Below are 23,389 nucleotides of genomic sequence, written 5' to 3'. Positions count from 1 at the left end.
GCAGCAGTATGATTGGTTGGCAGGAACCACCCAATCATGCTCCAGATATAAGTGACTCCACAACCTGATTGGCTTACAGTAGAATTCCAGAATTAGCCAATCATGTGCAGCCCATTGTGTAAATAATGTATATAAAGCAGATACTTTGAGGGGACTTTCACTCATTCCTCCCCACCACTATGAGCTGAATAAAGAGCATGAAATCACTTTGCAACTCTGAGTATATTTCAGGAAAATATCTCCAAGTTGGGGTATTTAATATGTGCGCTGTCTGGATCCACCCATTCCAGTGGTTCCCACACACCACCCAACAAATAGATGGGGCAGCCTAAAAACTTGCGTTTTCTAATGCCTTCCTGGCATGCGGGACTCTTGCAATTCCCTGCAGCTGCCACTGCACACTTAAGGCACATTGAAGCTGGAGACATGTGGGGCAGGTGGCCTGGTACCACGGGGGTCAAGCCACCAGAGGGGAGAAGGGCCTGCAGCTGCAGTCTGCACACTTGGGATACCCAGGGTCTTAGAATTAAAACTGGGCTGGTACCAATGGGCAGCATCTTCTTTCACACACTTTTCTGAGAACAACTCAATAGGTAGAGGAGACATGGTGGAGGAAGGCCCTTCAAATGTGACAAACTACAACAAGCAATGCAAACCAATTGTTTATCGTGTTCCTCTTGCATTTTCAAGTGACTTTTTTAGCTTTGCTGGCAAGAAAAGATCACAAAAACAATTTTGTCTCTTTGTACAGATTCATTTGAGGGTGAACAATGGCAGACACTGGATTGATTTTTTTTTTAAATTGCTGTGCCAATATTTTAACACTGATTGATGGCCATTTGCAAAAAAATAACAATGAATTCAGGTTTAACATATATTTCACATTTCACCAACTGTATCATATTGATTCACTCTGGGAAAAGCCATTTGCCTACCCTAATTAGAAACAATAAAGGAAAATGCCAAGGTATTAATGTTGTCAAAATGAATCAATGCTGTAAGTGTGACAAACTATGCTACAAAATATTAATATACCCATAGGTGTTTGCCATCACTGATCATTCACATAGGAACAAACCACATTGATTAACCACGTGTGAGTATTATGCCAGTCCTATAACTTCTGTTCAGAGTTACTGAGGGCTTCGCTTCTCTGAGATTCTTGAGACTGAGGGCTGTATACAGCAACACATAAATATTTTATAGTTTTAAGGATAGTTTAGACTTGTTTCACTCACATTTTTATTGGGTTTCTTTTGCATGGACAGGGCACTAAAAAGAAAGCTGGTGCCCTACTGTGTCAGACTCAAGACACTTTTGAAGGTGGTATGGCCGGTGGCATGGAAGGACCAACTCCACTCCCTGATAGGAATGGTGAGAAATAAATGTACTTTCCATTTGAATGCAAACCCACCTAATTTGCACTTCCTGAACCCATATGTGAACTAAAACATTTCACTAACTACACCTGGCAGTATGCCTCATTGATCTCAATGGGACTTACTTCTAAGTAGATGTGTACAGGTTTGCCCTGCAAATTCTGATTTCTTTATTCGGGTGGGAACGAAAGCCAACTGTACTAAACAATTTCACCCTAATACATTTCCACACTCTAACATTGTGCCAAATTGCCTTTGATCTTGTTTCAGGAAAGTGTTGAAATGAAACACAGGGGTTTATTGAGACTATTTATTTTACCTCGTCTGTTGAATACCAGGCAGCATCTTTTCAGTGGAGGACAGATACCGTTTTAATGCTCTCAGGCTTTTGCACAGCTTGAAATCAAATTTATTGTCGTATTAGTAGGATAGGTTGAAAAATATTAAAGCTGGATTAGCCACCTGCTTGTCATCGTGCAGCTAAATACTTGAATGAAGAAGCTCGAGAAGCCTGCCATTTGTGGAACAACTGGTCATTATGGAAGGATGCAGTTATGCAGAGGATCACATTTTTATGCAAGCAAAAACAACACCGCAGTTAGCATAGCATCAAAATTTTTGTATGCCCCTTTTCCATGGTAAGCCATGCTCAAAGCGGTTCACATTGAAGAGTTTACACAAGATAATTCACTAACTATTCCAAGGTTCAACAAAATGTAAATCATATAAACAATGGAGTAATGGAAATATCTCATATTGATAAAAAAATCAAATGATTCACTGATAACTTATAATAAATAACATCTAATAATAAAACGACAAAACAATCCACATAATAGCAAAAACAATGCATCTCCAAAAACAAATTTTGATCTTCACCAACAACCACTAAACAATCTCCCACCATGATGGTTTTCAGGCTCCTTGAGCGGCAGAAGCATCCTTTATAGCTGGCCTTGGTGATGGCTTTGCCCTCTCAGCCCAGATGAAAGTGGGCCAGACAGAGAACAGGGACTATGCCCTGCAGGACTCAGAGTGAGATGGGACCAGCTTTCTTTAGGCACCCAGTTTGAACACAGGAAGGGGGAGTGGGAATGTGTGGGGCAACCAATCCATCATCATTAGAAGGTGGGGAGGAGCAGCCTTATGTGTAAGTTCTAACACGAGTTCTAGTACCTTACCCCCACACAATTACAAGAACTGGAGCAGGCTGTACTTGTGTCTGTGTCTTCCTTTAACATCCTCAGTATATCCACCTATGCCCAAGCAGGAACCAAGACCATTGTATGGCACCTTTGCCAGCTGAGGAGTGTGTGTGTGTATTTATTATATATGCATGCTGCTTATTTAAATAGCAAGGAGATTAAAAAAGAAAATCCTAAAACCAGTGATTGGATACTTCAGATTTTCAGTAAGTCGGCCAAGTGTCTCCGGGAAATTTTTTCTTCCCTGAGACCTCATTATTTGTTAGAAAAGTTAAATCTGCCACAGTTTTGCTATTAGCCTTGGGTTACCTAACTACTTTTGCCAGTACTGAATTGTGTCTCAATGTTAACTTCCAAGGAAGGATTTTATAGAGCTGCATGTACCCCCAATGGCTTCTTCCTAGTAGGATGATGACCAACAAATGGACCTCAGAAGTTTATTTCAGCTACAGCATGGAGCAGGGCAAGTCAGCAAAAGGATCAGTGGCCAGTTGATAAGAATAGGGAGCTGTGTTAATACTACAGTTGGTTCAGTGCTTGAAACCAAAAGTGAAGGGAACAAAGTCCAGACACGAAGTAGGTCACAGGTGCTCCTCTGTAAGAGTTAGGATATCTCACCCATTGCTCTCAGGAAAGAAACCCTTGACCATGAGACACTGCATAAAACTCACACTGCTGAAGAAGACTAAATGAGCTTTCAAACATTTTTATTGAACCTGAGGGGGAAAGATACTAATTTATACTTACACCTGGCATTTGCAACCAAGGCAAGCAGTCCTGCTGGCTGGCTGGTCCTACTGCCTCCTGCATACCTAGGAATGGAGGAAGAAATTGTCTCAGTTCACATTTAAAGGCAAAACTTTCTAATTTGCATTCTTTTAAAATTCAATAGCAGGCAATACAAAATATATAGCATCCTTTACAGAGGTTCAGAATAAAGAAGACAAAGAAAAGGGACAAAAAGTGTAAGAATAACCATTATTCTTTTTCTTGTTCTTATTTATTCAATTTATATACTGCTCATTATCCGAAGATCTCAGAGTGGTCCACAAAATAAATAGTTAAAACAAAAAACAAAATAATAACTCTTCTCCCATAAACACGTTTAAAAGGCCGTAAAATATTAACCAGATAGAATATATCAACCACATCTGTTTAAATGCTGTTGGTGGAAGATTTGCTATGCTCCTGGATATTAACGGATGTCACAAAATCATACCAAATTAAAATAAGCATCGCTTTTAAATTGGCCTCTGAATACTCTCAGTTTGTGCATCAATTGTGTGTTCAAAAGTCACTTTGAGAGGGCGATATATAAATGCTAAACATCAAATAGGACCTCTGGTAATAAGGATTCTGTCTGAGCAGCATATATGCCCTGCTGTGATTTTGAAGATTGGCCAATAGTGTGTAAGTGAGCAACATGCATGTGATTCCCAAGAGATCTCAGACCCAGACCTGCTTAATTCAGCAAAGTGTTGGCATTGTTGCACCTTCAAAGCATACTTTCTGATGGTAATGATGCCATCTCTTATTTACTTATATGATGTTAGCGGCTCTGAGCCCGGCTCTGGCAGGGGAGGGCGGGGTACAAATAAAATATTATTATTATTATTATTATTATTATTATTATTATTATTATTATTATATTACCCCATTCTGGTTCCTAGTCAGCATCCTCATTAGCCGTGACTGCTGCAGTGGGCACACAACTCACTCCTGTGCATGTTGTTTTCTGGACCAAAGGAAATCTGCCCCCCAATAAGATCTTGTGGAAGGAGAAGAAACAATAACGTTTTCCACTGAAAATCATGTAATCTGAACTGTAGACAATTTGATCTTCCTTTTATTCTTGGCTTTCATTATGCAGTGTTGCATGTTTCATGGTGAGACTGGTGTTAAGATTATTAACTTTTCTTTTTAATGCTGTATTGGACTAATTTAAAAGCTGGGGAGAAGCTGCTGCTGGAGTTTGATATGAGGATTAGGGAAACAAAATAAGAATTAACTTGAGAATTTATGTTCCCAGCCTCCTCCTTTCTAGAACGAATCATGCTGTGAGTTAGGGGATTTGGGGTGTCAGTTTTTGGGATTTATATTCTTTTTAATTCCTTATTAAATTGAACATGTTTTTCACATTTGTAATTTTACTCTGGAAATATGGGTATTGCCTTACATACTATTTTAAAAATAGAAGAAGGCAAGCAGAGACACACAGTACTTTGAGGTGACAAGAAGTGGGTGGAAGGAGGCGCCTTGTAACCACCCTCTCCCTCTTTCTAGCACTTCCAATTCAAATACATTTCGCAACTAACAGTTAATGGTGGAAGAGCACAACTACCTGAAACTTTCAGCTCATGACATGGAAGCTCTTAATGTGGAACAGGAATAGAAACAGAATGTGTGCTCTGCATGTGCTCAGAGACACTCCATTATCTTTTTATTAGTTCACCTCCAGAAGTGGGAGCTTGAAATTAACTCTGGGTTCCAGGTCTTCTGAGGCCAAAGCCTGGTAAAATTCTAATTAAGCATTTGGAACCTGATAGATTAGTGGCTTCCAGACCTGTTAGGGAGCCAGTTTTCTACTGTAGGCTTTTATAATTACTCAGATCTCTGAGGGAGGAAGTTGGTCAGTAATGTGGTGGGATAGATAATATTTCTGTTCTTTCCTATTTATTTCTTTATTATTTACATACATACATACGTTCAGGAGCCTAGATCCCTCCAGAGACTGCTGCACTTTCAATGGTCACAGAAATAGCATTTTCCTATTATACGTATATATATTGACGACTGCTTTACCATGTGTATTTACATCTCTTTTTGCATACACTTAAAAAAAAAAGTGCCATGAGGAACAGCTAAAGAGCCGTTATTGCTCTTGCCATTTTGGATCTTCATCAGGTTGGCAGTGTGAACACTGACATATGGGACACAATGTCTCATAAGACCTCGGGCAAAGCAGGCACCAGATGGTAATATCGCCACTTCTTCTTTCTCTCCTTCTTCCTTTCCTTAAATATCTAATGTTGAAGTGTAGAGCAAGTCCAGCCTGGCTAATATGATTAATAGAATCATAGAACTGTAGAGTTGGAAGGGACCCAAGGGTCATCTAGTCCAACCACCTGCAATGCCGGAATCTCGACTAAAGCATCCATGACAGATGGCCACCCAACCTCTGCGTAAAAACCTCCAAAGCAGATCCTTTTCCAGTATTGGTTCCATATAGTCCACTAATACTACATTGCTCAATGCTTGGCAATCCCTTCTTTAGATAAATATGGCTGTGACCTGCTCTGAATTAAGGACTGTGGTACTTTCATGTTTGGAATCCACTCTCTTCTGCAGAAAGATGGGGGTTTAGAGAGTCACATAACCGTCATGAGTTTCTCTTCTTTCAGGAAGGATAATCACCATCTTTATATATGGTGCTAATGCTCTTGCTCTCCTGTTTTGTTAATGCAGGGACTTTATATTTTATGTTTGTTATCTATGCAATTGAAAATCCAATAAAAATTCTTTTTAAAACAACAACAACAACACATCACCATCATAACATTGTGCTTTTTGAACGCGGTCCTGCTCATACAACCCTGTAACACAGACCATATTATCATAACTATATTGCAAATTAAGCAACAATGCTAAGCAATATTTAATGTTGGGGTTTAATTGTTGTAACACCCCCATCCAGGACCTTGGGGTAAAGGATGCGTAATAAATTGTAATAATCATGAACATATAAGCATAACGCATGGGTCAGCATTCAGGATCAGTGTAATCCATGGGTTCGGTGTTGAAGAGTTACCGGTACTTATCTTTCGTATTTGATTCTGGCTCAAGCTGCCATCAAGGAAAAAACTGAAGCTCCAGTTTGGAAGACTTGAGTTTAGAAATCTGCCCTTCCCTGCTTTTTCAATATTTGCTCCACAAAGGAAGAGCACCTTTTCCACTCTTGGTCTCCCCTTTCTAGGAGTTTCTGAGCTACAACAACAACATTTTAAAGTAGATTTGTTGCACTGATGCAACAGAGTACTTTTTAATTGTGCAAGTCTAAATTTGCATTAGGTGCTTGAATCTCTGCCACAAAACTGTGACAGTCTGGAGGTACCCTCAAGCACTTTTTCTTGAGTAACCTTTTGCAACAGTTACAGTTAAGCATATGTTGTAGCTCCATCCTACATGCAAATTATGCTCCCTAACAGTGATGCTTCTTTGATTTATTGCAATAAGAGCGCACCAGCAGTGCCTACCACTAGGTGGCTTCTTTCCTCCCCACTCCCTGCCATTACAGCTTTACATAAGAGTGGCTTCCATAAAGCCATCCAGCCATGACCGAGGCAAGACCTGAATCGGGTTCATTGGCTCAGAGCAACTCTTAGCCACTATGTGCACCAGCTCTGTTTATACATAATATTCACTTCTTAGCATGCCAAGACTGTTGTTCTACCCAGAGCAATGCCCAATGGCAATGTTCCACAACTGCAGACAGTTAACAAACATCTTTTTGTCCAGGCTCATAACAAGCTGTTTAGATCTAGTCTATATGAAAGGGCCCAAATAAAATTGTTAGTAGAAAATGGGAGAAGAATAGAGGCCAAGGGAGGATAATTACCATACAAGTTAACTTCAAAGGTGTGTACCTCAGGTTAAGTACTTAATTCGTTCCAGAGGTCCGTTCTTAACCTGAAACTGTTCTTAACCTGAAGACCACTTTAGCTAATGGGGCCTCCTGCGCCGCCAGAGCACAATTTCTGTTCACATCCTGAAGCAAAGTTCTTAACTTGAGGTACTATTTCTGGGTTAGCGGAGTCTAACCTGAAGCATATGTAACCTGAAGCGTATGTAACCCGAGGTACCACTGTACAGGACTTTCTACATTCCCATCAGTTCCTTGTACTGTATTTGGAGACTTTATTTGTAAATAGCGAAAAGCTGATGTGAAGCTTGAGAGCAGGAATGTAAAGAACTTGACATTTATTTTAAACATGTTATAACAAAATACCAAGAGTTTTCTATGTCTTGCCCTTTTTTTGTACCATCCTTTCATAGTGAATCTCTTGTTTTACCTCTAATCTTGGTTTCACTCTCTGCTCTCATCTCCTCACACAAATGCCAATTGATGCTCTCTTTTTTTTCCATTATGGCCAGGCCAATTATGGCATATATTGCAAATACAATTGCTCAGGGAAAGGCCTGCTAATTAATAGGATTAATTTGATGGTGTCACAGATTCTCACGGGTTTACAATCTGGAGACAATGGCAGTTTGTTGCTGTTGGCACCAAACTCATTCTTTATAATAAGGCTTTGACGAAACCTGGAATGTTTTATTTGATCTTTTATTCATTTCTCAAAGCAATTGCTGGCTCCAAGATGTTGTGAAAACTTAGGCAAGATAAATTTCATTATTCAAAAGTAGTGCTGGCTCTGAGGACCCCTCCCTGTTAAGCTAGAAGAGGTGGTGGTGTTCCAACTAAGAATTATCCCACTGTACCTCTGACATCCTTGAGTGATTCATGCAAAGGGAAAATTGTAGAGCCGTTGGAATGGACGATGAAACCTTTCCCAACATTGGGGTCCTGGCAAATGCCTAATCTCACCAGCCACTGGAGCCAGGCTTGCTCAAAAAGCATTTATCCCATACCACTTCCTTTAAGGATGTTCTTTCTAGCAGTCTCTTATGACAAGAAGGTGGCCTGCTTCACCTGAAACACTCAAATGCAGTATAGCACTTTGTGAAAAAGCAAGAAGAGCTGTTCGACAGTGGAATTTGCTGCCAAGGAGTGTGGTGGAGTCTCCTTCTTTGGAGGTCTTTAAGCAGAGGCTTGACAATCATATGTCAGGAGTGCTCTGATGGTGTTTCCTGCTTGGCAGGGGGTTGGACTCGATGGCCCTTGTGGTCTCTTCCAACTCTATGATTCTATGATTCTATGAAGAAGGAACCAGGGGAAGGTATTGGGCTCGCATGCTACTTCTTCACCCTCCTTTTACTGTACAGCTGGGGAAGGAAGTTGGCAGCATGTAGTTTCACTTTCAGAGAATCCTGGCTTGTTGTTACAGAAAAGGAAGGTGGTTAACCTTAGAAAAGGCACGTGGCTATTGGCTCAGTCACTGGTGGGGCAGTGCCAACTGGAAGAAGCCTCTTATTCTTGCCAGGATTTAGGGTCTTCATTGGCAGCTGGCAAAGGGTCAGGTAAGGGCAGCCAGTCAATGCCAAGGTTTGCTTCCTTGCAACAAGTACACACAAACCGCACATTCAGCTGTCAAGTGAAGCTAAGGGAATTTCATCATTTTGGGAAGGTGCAGAGTGCCAGATGATACTTGGTAACATATTTTCTGTCTCAAGAGCCAAAAAGTTGTGGCCTATCCATGCAGCCTAACCGAGTAATTGCATGTATCATTTTGTAACACAATCCCTAAACTGCTTACCCTGTTTGATGCAAGCTTAATGTATCAAATTGCACTGGATTATTAAGAACCCCAAGTGTTTGATTTCCCTTTCTCACCTTCTATGTATATATCTACCCAATTTGATGCAGTAGAATGAAGCTCTTTGAAGCCTTGGGTTGAAAACTGAAGGTGAGGTGAGTTATTTGCAAAGATTTTAGTTAGATGTGTGCAGGTTAAGGCATTTGGAAAGTGTTTTGATTGTGCTTTTTGTGGTATTTCAATTAAGTATTTGTATTTTATTATACCCTGTTATTATGCACTGCACTGGCATATATATTGTAGGAAGCATGGTCTTGTAAAGAAATACCTAACATCTCTTTTAAAACTTCTGTTCCCAGAAACTTAACTTTGAAAAGTGAAATTAGGAAAAATGAACAGGAAGCACTGATAAACAAAGGGAGGGATAACAAAGAAGGGAGTCAAGAGGTGTGGGGACACACGTTTTTGCCAACATGTTAACATTTCTTGCCCTTGACCCAGACTTCTGAAACAAGCATTAGAAAGTGTTGCCTTGCTATGGTTGTTGCCTGCCCCTAATTGAAATCTATAATTCCATTACAGATGCATCCAGACACATTTAATCAAACCATATCCTGTTGTGCAAATTGAGATCCAAGTTCACAGCTCATCCCTAAACAAATTACACTCGGCATGAGAGCCCAAGCTCTGAATAGAGGTTTTGTAATGAATGCTGCCATCTCCTTCGGGTCAGCTGGGAAATTGGGTTGCCACTGTTAGCAATTTCTATAGAATGGCAGGGTAGCTCATTTTCCAAGCTGCCTTTTGGATATCTAAGTAGGTTACCACATGTGGTTCCTTATTCTTTTGCATTTGTAGTGTTTTGCTGTGAAGGAAATGCTTAAGCATAATTTCCTCAAGATTTTGCTGGGAGCTAGCCAACATCCCTCCTTCCAAAAATGAGGGCAGCTATCAGTAGCTACCCATGGATTACTGTTATTCTGGAAACCTATCAACTGAATAACACAGAGCATATTTTGGCAATCTCTTTATCATCAAACAGCAATTTTAAAACCCCTGACACATTTCTGTTTTCCTCCACTAGATCCCATGGCTAAGTTTATTGTCTTGCATTTAGAATTCATCTGCAATATGGAGATTTATATCTTCAGCTCAGCTCAGTGCAAAAATTATTTTATTTTTCTGATTTCATTCCTTTGTTTACGTTGTGATAATGGACTCTAGATGGCAGCGTGGATGAGTGAATATTGAGTGTTATAAGAAAAGCTTTTCCCCTCGATGTAAATACGTTCAGGCATTTAGTGACAGAATTTTCTCCCTATTTCACTCACATTTCTCTTTTCATTATTCTACTACTATTGCTTATCCATTAAACATACAGTAAGGATTCAGGGAAAAAGGATTTACCATCTAAACTTAAAATTGTATGCCTGTGAGTTTTGATGGTGGTTTGGAGTACGCTCTGACCTTTTGTAATAGGAAATGCTGAGGGGGAATAACTCCGTGTTGCAGGCATGTCAAGGGGTTAGTGAACCTTAGGCAGCAGAGTTCAGAGCAGCCAGCAGAATGGAGAAATTGTGTTCTTTTTGGAGCAACTACTTTTCCAAATGACCAGTGAGAGCTGCATTACGGGCTCAGGTACCAGCAGATTTTATGTGAAGACAAAGCATCAGAGATAACAGACTTCTGGAGGCCATATACAGTACATCATTTCCTTGTAGTACTTAAAAATATCTATTGTTCTGTTACTGTATGAAACCTACAAGAAAAAGAGGAAGGAGCTCCACAAATCTAATATAGATATGGGCAAGACATTCTGGGACCAAGAGGATCTCTACCTCCTTTTATATACAGTTTCTCATTGCAGGCTGTGGAGACAGGACTTATTGAGTGCACAGCCATTTCTTGTGCACAATAAGAAGTCATTCAGGTATGCATATTCCTTCAGGGGAATATGTCATTGGTGGGATGGGAAATGACTCCCTTTCTCCAAATTTTAAAATATTCCCTTGCAGAGAAAACCCCTACATCAATCCTTCTGAAATCTTGCATGTTACTAACCCAGGGACACCTCTGTATATGCCATTTTCATACAGATGCCTCCCCAAAGTGTGTGTGCAAACATGCTTGCTTGCATGCATGTTTGTGTGAAAACACATGTATCTAATTTTGCATGTGCAGAAGTGAAATGCTTTTGTAATTGTAAATAAAAATTCTGGCCAATGCTGATTTTATAGTTACATCACAAAATGACTGAGGAAAGGGTGGCTTTAAAATGAGACATAAGGAACTGGATACAGAAAGTGTGTTCTTGGTGTTGGGAGATTTGAGGTTAGCCTTTAGATGACTCTTCTGCCTGTTTATTCACTATGAGAGTACAGTATTAGCAATCAGACCTTTGGCTAGAAATACGCTTCCTCGCGGGACATCTATAGGCACCACAACCAACCAAAGAATCTGGCACACATTATGTTCTATTAATAACAAGTCAACTGACAACTTAGGCTGTAGGTGTATGAATACATATTCATTTCTTTGAGGCAGCAAGATTTGGAGGTATGACTATATTATATTTTACATTGCTATTTCAAGCACAGATTGCAAGAAGTATTCTCACAAAAAACTCTTCCAACAGCTCTATCAAAGCAAGGAGAGAAACAGGGAATTTCTGTCACAGGCAGAAATCTTCTGCAAGTGTGACTACCCATATTCACCAGCAAAAAGGATTATGTTGACAAAGCATCCAGATGGTTTTATATTCTTGTTATGACTAAGTCCAAGATCTAGATAATATGCAGTATGTATCAGACTCCACTTTCATAAATGTAAGCTAAAAACAAAAATACTGATTCCACCACAATTGGTCATCCTTCGTTTAAAAACTCCCCACATTAAAAACTGCCAAAATTATTGCAGAATTCCATGATAGTTAGTTAGAGTGGACAGCTGGCTCATCTTGATGTCTTCCAGTTCCTCAAACTATCCTTTCTTATTCTTTACTGACACTTGGTGCCAAGGGCCAGAACCTTTTGATCTGAAAAGATGGACTAGCCAGTATTTCATTATCAACTCTTAAAACACAAAATAGATTATACAAACCAGAGCAAAATCTCTTCTTTTTTAGAAAACGAAGTAAGATTTAGTTCTGGATTTTATTTAATTTATTTATAAACAGGTCATCCAGAAATTTATGAAAGATTTATGAAATGTGCCTATTCTCAATAAGGAATCCACCTGACTTCTTTAGGTTCTTTATGGTGGATATGCAGAAGGTAGATTGGGATCTATTGTTGATGTCTGGGTGATTTGCAGTGGACCAGCAAGTGTTTCTGATAGCAGTGACACAACTTCCAATTCTCCCTAAATTAGGCTGCTGAAATGAAGAAATATAATCAGGAAAGGATTTCTGAAAGGAACTAAACTCAGTTTGGTTCCTGGCACTGAAAACAAATTTCTAGGCTCAGAATGTTCCCAGAGCTACCCTTTTTTTAAAAAATTGAGTAAAATTAAATTAATTAATTGTATACCTTTTGCACCTGGCTCTGGATGACATATCTTGAGATTCTATGAGAAAACAAAGTAGATCTGAAAGTCTGAAGTCTGCCCACTCCTGCCCTATGATGATCAGAAACAGCCTTCACCAATCCCAACATGGTCAAAGGATTATTACTGCCCACCTGTGGTCGCACAACCAGTTAAGCAAGGAATATTTATTTTGATAACCAGACATATTTAATCAGCAGACAAACAAAATACTCCAGACAGAGTTTGGGATGCTTCTTATAGTAAGGAGGGCTTGTAGGATCCTTATTGTAGGAAGGAATCCCAGAAGTCTTTTGTGTCCTACTTGAATAAACGAAGCAGCTGAAAAATGCTGGATCTATAAATGTGTAAGAGATAATTATCTCAGCTATAGTCTATCTCAGCTATAGTCAACCATACACTACTTTGTTCCTGCTCCATACCTTCCTCCACCATTATATTTTCAGGTTTAAACACTGGCTCCCAAAACAGCAAAAGACAGAAGTAAAGTTTGTGGCAGGACTAGGGCAGCCAAAATTTTGCAGATTAAACATTACAGTGGACCTTGCAAAGGCAGTTTGTCATCCTGGATTAGGCCTGCATATATAGCCGATGAGGCACCTGAATCAGACTCTCCTTTTCCCGTTTTGTTTATCCATCTATTTTGGTGCTGAGTACTAGGATATCCTTATACACAGCATCCTCCTGCACACGGTGACTTCTATATCAAAGCTAAAGAATTATGCTTTCTGTTTTAAACCGATCTCTAGAAACATTTGGGTAGCAAGCCTTTGAGAAGCTGTTTTGTGTTAATGGGCCATTGCTTTCAGCAACCCTCCCACCCCTTCCACACAACCCAATTTCATTAAGTTTCATAATTTTGAAAAATAAATTAAATTCTATTAATAAATGCTACTTCTCAGTGAACAATAATTGCTTATCAAAACAGCTTAAATTTTTATTCTGTGGCCACTCAAGTAATGCATATTGAAAAACCTTGGTATCAAGTGAATAAATGTGCCAGAGTGATATAGAATATTAATAAAAACACTGAAGCTTGTCTCACAAGATGGGACAAAAAAAAAATACAATCTTAGCTTATCTCATTGAATGATGAGTCAATATTTATCGAGTTTCCTTTGGGGTAATATGTGACAGCAGCCACAGATAAAAATTTAAATCTATTTTTGTCGTAAAACTAAAACTCATATCCTAGGCCTGAAGGAGGAACGGTGGGCTTAAGCATCTGTTTGTTTTCCCCTCAAGATACTTCGTGCTAAAATTAGAGCCTCAGAGCCACTTTTATTTGTGTTATAGCTGAAATTATCTCGTGAAATTGCTGCGTGAAATAACTGTCACATATCTGCTGACATCAATGCGCACATAAACGTATCAAGAGCACAGATGTTTGTTTTGTGGAAAGTTGACTCTGGCTATCCTTAAAACAAGAGACAGAAGATGAAAGCCACATTTACTGCTGTCTGAGAGGGCAACGGGCTGTGTAATTATTGGCACAAAATTACAAGTCCTTTGAGAAGAGACAGAATGTATTTTTGGTCAGCATTAAGTAGCAAGGAGTTCTCATCAACACATCTGGAAGTTGAAAGTAGCACATCAGATAACTGAAATGTACCATTTTATTTGGCAGTTCGAGCTCTCTATATAGCTTTTGCATACTATTATAGCCTGGTTTTTCCTAGTGCATTAAGGTGTATTGAATTTTTCAGTTTTCAAATTCCAACAATAAGGGATGCTAAAAAGTTGTAATGTGACTTGAGAATTCAAAAAATATTTTGGTTAAATTAATATAATTTTGTTTTCCTTGGTAAGTAAAATGTGTGTAAAACGGCATAGAAGTAATTTGAAATGATTGCCAAGTACTTGCAGTTTTGCTGTTGTTTAGCATTACCCGACATTTTCAGAAGGTTAAAATTAAAATTCTTTGTCTTTGTGCTTCTTTGTCAAATGGAGACTTACAAAGCTAAATGTTGTGCAATCACAAAAATAATAGCAGATTTGAATTCTTCATACCCAAAAACATATTTTTAAGGCCCCCACTGAAGAAATGTACAAAAATTAATTACAGCCACTAAAATGACATGCCCTACTAATGCATTTATTTCCTTTGAACTCCTGTTGACACCTGTCTGTCTCAAGAGACAATGGAGTGCGCCTCCGGGGGTGAAGTCAAACCACTGTGTTAGCAGCAGTGAAGTGACCTCCCTGGGGTGCAAGCCTGGGCAGTGTATATGGAGGTCCTGGGCTGCCCAGATGACAAGAGCTTCTCAGCCTTGCTGGTGTGGGTCACAGGGAAGCAGAACAATTTGTTTGGAATCAGCTGTGCTGCAGGAGCTGCCAGAAGGAGGCATACAAGATGCCATTCAACCTTCTTAGGCACTCAAATTTGTGTAGGGTTTACTCTTTGCACTCAAATTTGTGTAGGGTTTACTCTTTAGCCTTTTCTTCTTCTGAAGATATCCTGCAAGGCAGCAGAAGTTTAGGATCAGATGAGCTACCTTCCCAGGTTGATGAGCCCCATCTTCCCCTCACTTTCCTCTACAGCACATGCAGTTACTGCCTTCTTGACATTTGGACCCACTGTTGGTCTTATCTATTGAATCCATCAGAGCCTGTCTTTGCATGCAGGGGAAGTCCTTAACTCACAGAGGTTTGAGATTCATTGGCTATCCTCATCTGGTTTACCAGCTGATTGAAGCCATCTCAAGGTGTGGCAGCTGTTGCATGCAGACAGCTTCTAGGAGCCACAGGTGAGAGCTAAGTGCAGGGTGGGACCAAAGGTGGACAAACTACCCCAGAAGGAGCATGATGTGTCCCCCACCAGAGGTAATATCCACCCCCATACACCCTATGCACACCTCCTTTGAACTATTCATATTCTCATGGATAACAATCACTGTAGTTAATGGTGGTTGCATAATAGTGCAGGAACAACTGAAAGAGACAGTGATGCTGCAGTGCTCATTTCTCATAAAATGCAGAATTCAAGCACCACTGCTCCTTCTTTACCTAATAGCTGTCCATTGGTTTATGGGCTAATCGCCTGTGAGATCTCCTGCTGCATGGTTCCTTGAGATTTGCAGGGGAAACAGCTAATATTGAGTAAAAGTCAAGTCATAGTCGGCAAGGTCAGCTCAAGCATGTAAAATCCAGTCAAGGAAAGTCAAATATGGAAGTCAAGGACAGATCCAGGATAAAAGATGAAGAGGAAGAGGAAGAAGAAGAAGAAGAAGAAACTACACTCTGGACAGCTCCAAGTAAGCCCTGTTGGTTGAAATTCTTATTAAAGTAGCTTTAGGACAGCAGACTCTCCGACTCATGGACCTAATAGGCACAGCAGTGGTCCTAATTTGGCCCATGAGGCTGTTTTGCACCAGTCATGCCCACATGTGATGTCAGGTGCATGGTAGGTAAACAGATGCTTGCAAAAGAACAATTGGCAGCTTAAAATGTTCCTTAGCAAGCCGAGTTCACTAAAAAAACTCCACTGGGCTTGGCTTCACTAGGGAGTCCCCTAGTGCAGCTGATGGTGCTCACTGAATGGTGATGAGAATAAGCCTCTTTGATACCTGTCAGTGCCAATCAGCTGATGAGAGTGTGCCTTCAAAAGGGCTCATTGTCACTGCCAATCAGCTGATCGGCAATGGCAGCAAGTCCCATTGAAGTTTTCCATTTCCAGGCATGGCTTGGATTCCATGGACGTTTTTCCTCTGCCAGTCTTGAATGGTTAAATCTTGTCCCATTGTCTTTACTCTTCCTGTGTGTGGCAGTGAATGTAGCAATGGGAGCCTTTCTATGAGGTTTCCAGATCTCCTTGGCAGTGCTGGAGATCCTGCATGTAAAGTAACCCACCACCGTAGCACAAGAAATCCATTTTTTAAGAACATGGCCTTTTTGTGATTAGGAGAATGGCAAGGAAATGCACTGAAAAGTGTGGAATGAATGGATGTAAAAGAAAATGTACAAACACTACAAAAGGAAATCAGAATGAATGCATAGCTGTCAACGTGTCCCTTTTTTAAAGGGAAATTCCCTTATTCCGAATAGGATTCCTCGCAAGAAAAGGGAAAAGTTGACAGCTATGAATGAATGCTCAATAAAGACTGGGCATGTAAACTTTGTGCAAGCAAATCTGGATAAATGCTCAATAAACAGGTCATTTGGAGGAGTCCTGACTGGTAGCGGCTCTTCAGGGTTTCAAACAGGTAACATTCCCAGCCCTATCTGAGGATGATGGGGATTGAATACCTGAGATCTTTTGCATGCAAAGCTCATCTCCTGAGCAATGGCTCTTCCCTCCTTAGGCTGAAGCAAGCAGTTTAATGTATGTACAACATTATTTCTAAATAATTAAAACATGAGATGGAAGAAGACAATTCAGTCTGCACCATCATAACATGATGGCCAGTTGTAGGTGCTTTGATTCACTCTGCTTTGATGGAATGCAAATCATGTTTCATTAACATCATAATTAAAAATGGTTTGAATGTGAATGGTCATTCAGTTGGGACAGCCACAACTGTCTATTTGAAATCCTTGGAACGACACTAGCTTAAATTATTTTCACCATAAACCTGATTGTAACTAGTTATCCTATTGGTTTAAAGTGAAACTTTTTTTTTTTTTTAAAAAAAAAAAGGCTGATGAAAATCAGCAGAAATTTCAATATATAGAAAGACTGATTTGCCTGCAGAGTCGGGTTTTTTATTTTCTGTCTAGCATGCCAACCATTCCACCATAGTCTTGCAGGCACTCACAGCCATTTATTCTATTCATAAGCCATATGGGCTATTATTTGTCAGTATGCGATCCAAATCAGTGACAGAGCAGTCAGCACTGGCATACATCGTTATTCCTGTTTTGGAAAGAAAATGACATGCTGTTTTCCATTGTGCTATATAATGATGCACTAATTGTCCCTGATGCCATAAACATTTTCATAATTTCTTTTTTTCCTCATTAGGGACATGGTTTAAGTCCTAGCCTACTGTATGATTATGTAGCGCCTTGTTGCCATGCAGGCTGTGATGAAGGCAAAGAAGGGCAGCAATTACACTGAATTAGGCAGCCCAATTTCACTTGTCATTATTATCTGCATGGAAAGTATTTTCACAAACTGTCCATGGGAAAACCCTCAGATGACTGAATTAAGCATCTTCTATTTGTTGGGATAGCTTGGGCCAGCAAGTGGCTGTCAGAAGAGGATGTTGCTGAATATAAATATATTTTAGAGAAAACACATCGTATTGATTTTTCCCCCTTTTAGAAGCCAGGGAAACTTTCTTAGCATGTATATCATGATCTATGGTCTATAATAAAGAACTGATGTTAGATTAGACTGGGAAACCTGTGGTCTTGTTGAACTACAGATGCTTCCAGATGGAGGTTTTATATCACAAATAGGTTGTTCAGTTCCAGTTTTTAGCAGTGCAAAATAGACATGTTAGCTTTGACATATTCTGTATTTTCACTTATACTTATTTGATGTCTGTACCAGCAGATAGAAATTGACAGAATGTATTCATGCTGTGTTTTCTGTCCCTCCACTTAATCACTTTCTCCCTGCCATCCACTACCCTTCCTCATATTTCTGTACCTGTGCATGTGTACCTTTAAAACAAAACTAATAATAATCACTAGACGTGTGCAAGAGCACGCGATGCCAGTCATAACCATTAACAGGGCATTTACATATCCCTCCCTACTCACACAGCATCAATAAAATATTGACATTCCAATAAAGAAGCCTTGCACAAGACTTCTGCATTTCTATTATTTTTAAGTCCCAATATATTACGGCCTTTGAGGTCATCCCCAGTAGGACCTATATGCCATTGTGTGATAGTTATTCCTGACTGAATCCATTCCACAAAACATGTGAAAGTGTAGTTGCCAGACTGAGTTCACTATCAAAATTAGTGTTTTCAGAGCTGAAAACTGAATAATTGTGCAGTAATTTTCCTTGCAATTTAGATAAGATACTAATTATTACCAATTCGTATAGGATATCTGCCTTATCCTTTTAAGGACAAAATTGCTTATGGACCTAATGTTTTATTTAGGTGGGGGATGCTGCCACATTCCTGCTTAGACTAGAGCAAGGGTAGAAGGTCTCAAATTCTAGAAAGCCTCAAGTTCTTCATTCCTGGAGCAAGGGTAGAAGGTCTCAAATTCTAGAAGGCCTCAAGTTCTTCATTCCTGGAGTAGATGTTTAGGTTTAGGACTGCCCTTGTGGGTTGTCTGTTTTTATAGTTCTGCAGAAGGTAAGTAGAATCTGGATTGCTCTTTGCTTGTCTTCCTAATTTAGGGAGGAAATTGTGCAAACATTGCATTTTACAGCTTGAGACAACAGGGCTAGATGAACAAATAGTCTGACCTTGTATAAGGAAGCTTATTATGTTCCTTAAATTTGTTAGTTTCAGTTGGACCATTAGCCCAACAGTGGACATTTCAGCATTCCCCATATCAGCTTCTCTAAATCTGACAATTTCATCTGTCAACATATCTCATTTTCCCTGCCATATATTGGTTCCACTACATTGCATTTTTGTAGCTTTAGCCTGAAGCATTGGTTTCCTAATCTGTCACATACTTTTAAAAACTACCACATGCTGTATTCACCATACTATTCGATATTATAGAAAATGTGGCCTGCAGTTCTATGCAGGTTCTTACTATTGATCTCAGTGAGACATCTGAGTAAATGGGCATAGTACCAGGATGTGTGTTAGTGAAGACATGTCTGTCTATGAAACCAGGTAATATATGTGTGCTGAGCCAAGGCAGCAGGAGCCCTATATAACTCCAGGTGCCACATGAATTTGGTCCAATAACTAGAAATATGTATCCAGGCCCATTGTTTTTCATACTGTAGCCAGCAACAATCTGCAGTTGCTTTCATTCTGTTCTGAAAAGTTGGTGGAGGAACTTTGCCATCTTATTTGACTGAACAGCTGCACATCAGGGGTTATCCAGGATTTAACACTAATGGTTTCTTAAGGCTTCTGCAACTGTTAACTAATTAAAGTTGCAAACATTAAAGTCAGAAAGTGAGGTGATTTCAAACATTAATGGTCTAATAAAGCAATAATTGACAACACCACAGAAATCTGTAATAATTTCTTTCTCCAGCTGTCTTACACTAAACTTGCAGTGTAGTAAGTCATTCACCCCCACAACTTTATGGTTCACTCCTTCAACAAAAGTAATGTCACTGTTCTAGGTCTCTTGGGCAACATAGAAACTTTCTTCTATCTCCTAGTTTCAGTTGAAATGCTTAATTGTACCCCATGTGGTTCTTTCTAATTTTGCTGATATATTTATTTTGTTGCTTTTCAATCTAGGGCTTTTCCTGCATTATAGTATGCACTGCTGTAACGTAAAATTTAGCCAGTTTAAGAAATTAGTGTTCATGTGTTTTTGTTCACTTACTGCACAGTCCCAAAGGTCATTTGTCTATTTAAGAGTTTTTATTCTATTGGTGATTCGGCTTGAGATTTATTATTTTTATTTAGCACTGAAAGGAACACATTTCTCAAATTAGTACAGTCTTTCCAAACCTCCTATGCACTTTCCTCTAAGGAGCTCAAGCTGCTGTTCATAGTTTTCCTCCTCCTCCCCATTTTATTCTCACAACAATGCTGAAGTTAGGAAAGTTAGGCTGAAGGTGAGTCCCAAGGCAGAAGTGGAAGGCTACAAGACAACAGTGCAGACCTCTGAGCACAGGTATGAGGAACTTGTGGCCAGCCAGATACTGCTGAACTACCACTCCTATTACCCCTGGCCATTGGCCATGATGGCTGGGGCTGATGGCAGTTGTGGTTCATCAACATCTGGAGAGCCAAAGGTTCCTCACATCTGTAAAAATAACTTAATAATATTGTTCACAATATTATTATTATTATTATTATTATTATTATTATTATTATTATTATTATTATTATTTGTTTTTATTAAACATTATATAACTTGATTTCCATTTAATCTTTCCTTTTTATCCAACTCCGATCTGGTAAAAATGGTTTACTTCCTTTAGGTCAGCTGGTACACATCCAAGTTTAATCTTTCCTCCATTAAACTTGGTAGCATGGGCATATTGCAAAGATGTTGAAGTTAACACAGTATTATGTGTGCTAGCCAATTAAGCTTTACTCAGAGTAGACCCACTAAAATTAATGAACCTAATTTAGTCTATTTTGAGTAAAATCACTGTTTCTGAGACACAGATTATTAACAATGCCCAGATTTCCTCAGCAGTAGAAATGTAGTTCTTTGCTAAATGTGATCTGTGTCAACTATTAAATTTCTCTTATATAACAATGAACTAAGTAGAATCTTATTTTACAATGAATACTAATTGATTTCTGCTTTAGTGAACACACTGAAGTTGCCTCAAGATGCATGTCTCAGTTATGCAATCTCATCTGTCTGAATTGCTTACAGGATCTAAATCACAGAGGCTCAGGAACACGACAAACTTTTATAGGCAATTGGACCTCAGGGCAGTTTTACTGAGCTAATAAATCAGCTTCTGTAATGTAGAACTTAAGTCATTTTTTTTCAGCCTGTTAGACAGGTGTAGTTAATAAGGAACACCAATTTCTGTGGCCCATACATTTCTGTGGCCTACTCGTGACATAGCAGTGTAGCTGGCACCACATCATCTGCTAATGTTGTGGAGGTAGAACCATTTGTCAAGGAATGGTATGTTTAGAAACAGTCATCTAGTGTGAGACTAGCTGCTACTTAAAACTGACATCTTTTCAAGAACACAATCGAGTGTCATAGGTAACTGTCCAAGCGAAAACCCTGGAGGGGAAGCATAGCACAGAGAAATAGCAGAGATGTCTCAAACTGGGTACTCAAAAATAACACCCCCCCACATGTACTTTTCTTGACATGCTTCAAGAAAAAAAAAAGATATCCGGGGCAAAGGATCTTAGGATGACTAGCAAAGCAGCCATACCAGTTTTACCAAGGATAACTTCTCAAACGAAATATTTGTCTAACATACATGAAACTAATGAAACACGGATCAAATAATGTTTGGTGTTGTTCCATGCCAATGGGTAACTGTGTGATGAAAAGGGTTAAATATTGTCAACAAATATATTTAAAAACCTGTTTGCTAGGATTAAGTAAGACTCAGCTACAGGTTACGTTAATGACAGCACATAGTAAAACCAAACCTATGCATCTTTATTGGATTTAAGTCTGATTGAGTTCAATAAAGCTTATCCTCAAGGATCTGCACCTCAGAATTCAGACATGCAGTGTTGCCTAAGGATAATATCCAAGTAAATCATAGAGCAGTTCCATTGAAAGGGATGGTTTTAAGTCACTTAATTTCATTAATTTACAAACCAGCAAAAAGGCAGGCTATACAATTTTTGTAAGTAATGAAAAATGTATTTGAAATACACTTACACATTATGTAGGGGATTATTATTATGTCCAGCATCATTGGAAAACCTTACTTTTTCGCTGTTCTAAAAAAATCCTGAGACACAGAACTGAAAGCACTTACCAGCCTTTATATTTTGTTGAAGATAAGAACGAAGTTGGGGATTAGAAAGAACAGTTTCTGCACTCCATGATATTTCCCCAATTTATAAAAGTTTCTAAGGTCTGGTTTTTAAAGATTGTGATCAGATTTTGTACCTTTGGCTCCTTTCAGTGTAAGTTTCCTACTTTAATTTTACTTTAAAGAAGCAGGTGAAAGGCCATTTGGCACCAGCCAATTTGTTTTACTTCAGCTCCCTGAAAGGATCACAGTTGCTTAGCAACCAGAGTCATTCTCCCTCTGTGCTTGCACTGGGCCATAGAAACTTAAGAGTTTTCATGTCTTGGGCTAGTAGCATCAACATAAAAGTAAAACATCTTCCAGACTTTTCATCTTGGAGTTCTGATCTTATCTCCTGTTTTATGTTTGAGGCAAAGAAATTAAAAGATTTAGAAATCAGCAATGTGCTTTTATGTAATGGATCGCAAATGTAGATTGTGCAGATTCTCACCTGTGTTGCATACCCCACCCCCCCAATGCCCATCATTAGTTGAACATGCTCACAACAAAACTACCACTGCAAAAGAAAAGGGATAAATGGTTCCCTCTTCTTTGAAATTAAGGTCCATTAAAAGGTTGTGTTTAAAATAAATAGTGTACCACAAAGAGAGAAAATGTTTGCAAATATAATGGGAGAGAGAGAAAGAGAGAGAGAGATGAATATTCAAGATTACATTCCCACCTGCTCTCATGTTCATTGCTCATATTTGCTTTTTTCTGTGTTAAATACAGTGGTACCTCGGGATGTGAACGGGATCCATTCCGGAGCCCCGTTTGCATCCCGAAGCGAATGTAACCCGTGTCCATGTGTCACGTTTCGGTGCTTCTGCGCATGCGCGTGATGTCATTTTGACGGTCTGCGCATGCGCGCGCAGTGAAACCCACAAGTAACACCGTTACTTCCGGGTCGCTGTGAAGCGCAACCTGAATTTGCCTAACCCAAATGATATTCATCCCAAGGTATGACTGTAATGTGTATTCACGTTCATGTTCACACACACACACACACACACACACACACACACATGCTAGGTAACATTTTAACATTCTGAGATTTTCACCAAGAGACAAATATTGCTCAACCAGCATACATATTTACTCAGAATTAAGCCTGATTTACTTCAATGCCTTACTCCCAAGTAAGTGTGTATTTGGCTGCTACCTTAATTTAACTGAAGAAGAAAAGTCTGTTTCACTCTTTGCTCTTTTCTGGTCTTTCAGTCATAATGCAAATGGTAGATAAAGGAAACAACTATTATTTCTGTCATCTTT

The 23,389-nt window shown here is 39.3% G+C and overlaps 1 long non-coding RNA gene across 1 annotated transcript in view; it reads left to right on the top strand.

The window, feature by feature from the left end:
- The window catches only part of LOC309339437, a 657,715-nt gene that overhangs the window by 23,705 nt on the left and 610,621 nt on the right, over positions 1–23,389 (top strand). The window lies entirely within an intron of this gene.

The sequence above is a fragment of the Podarcis erhardii genome (assembly GCF_964252035.2).
Source record: "Podarcis erhardii genome assembly, chromosome: 3".
Classification (NCBI taxonomy): domain Eukaryota; kingdom Metazoa; phylum Chordata; class Lepidosauria; order Squamata; family Lacertidae; genus Podarcis; species Podarcis erhardii.
This window is presented reverse-complemented; position numbering and strand designations above follow the sequence as displayed.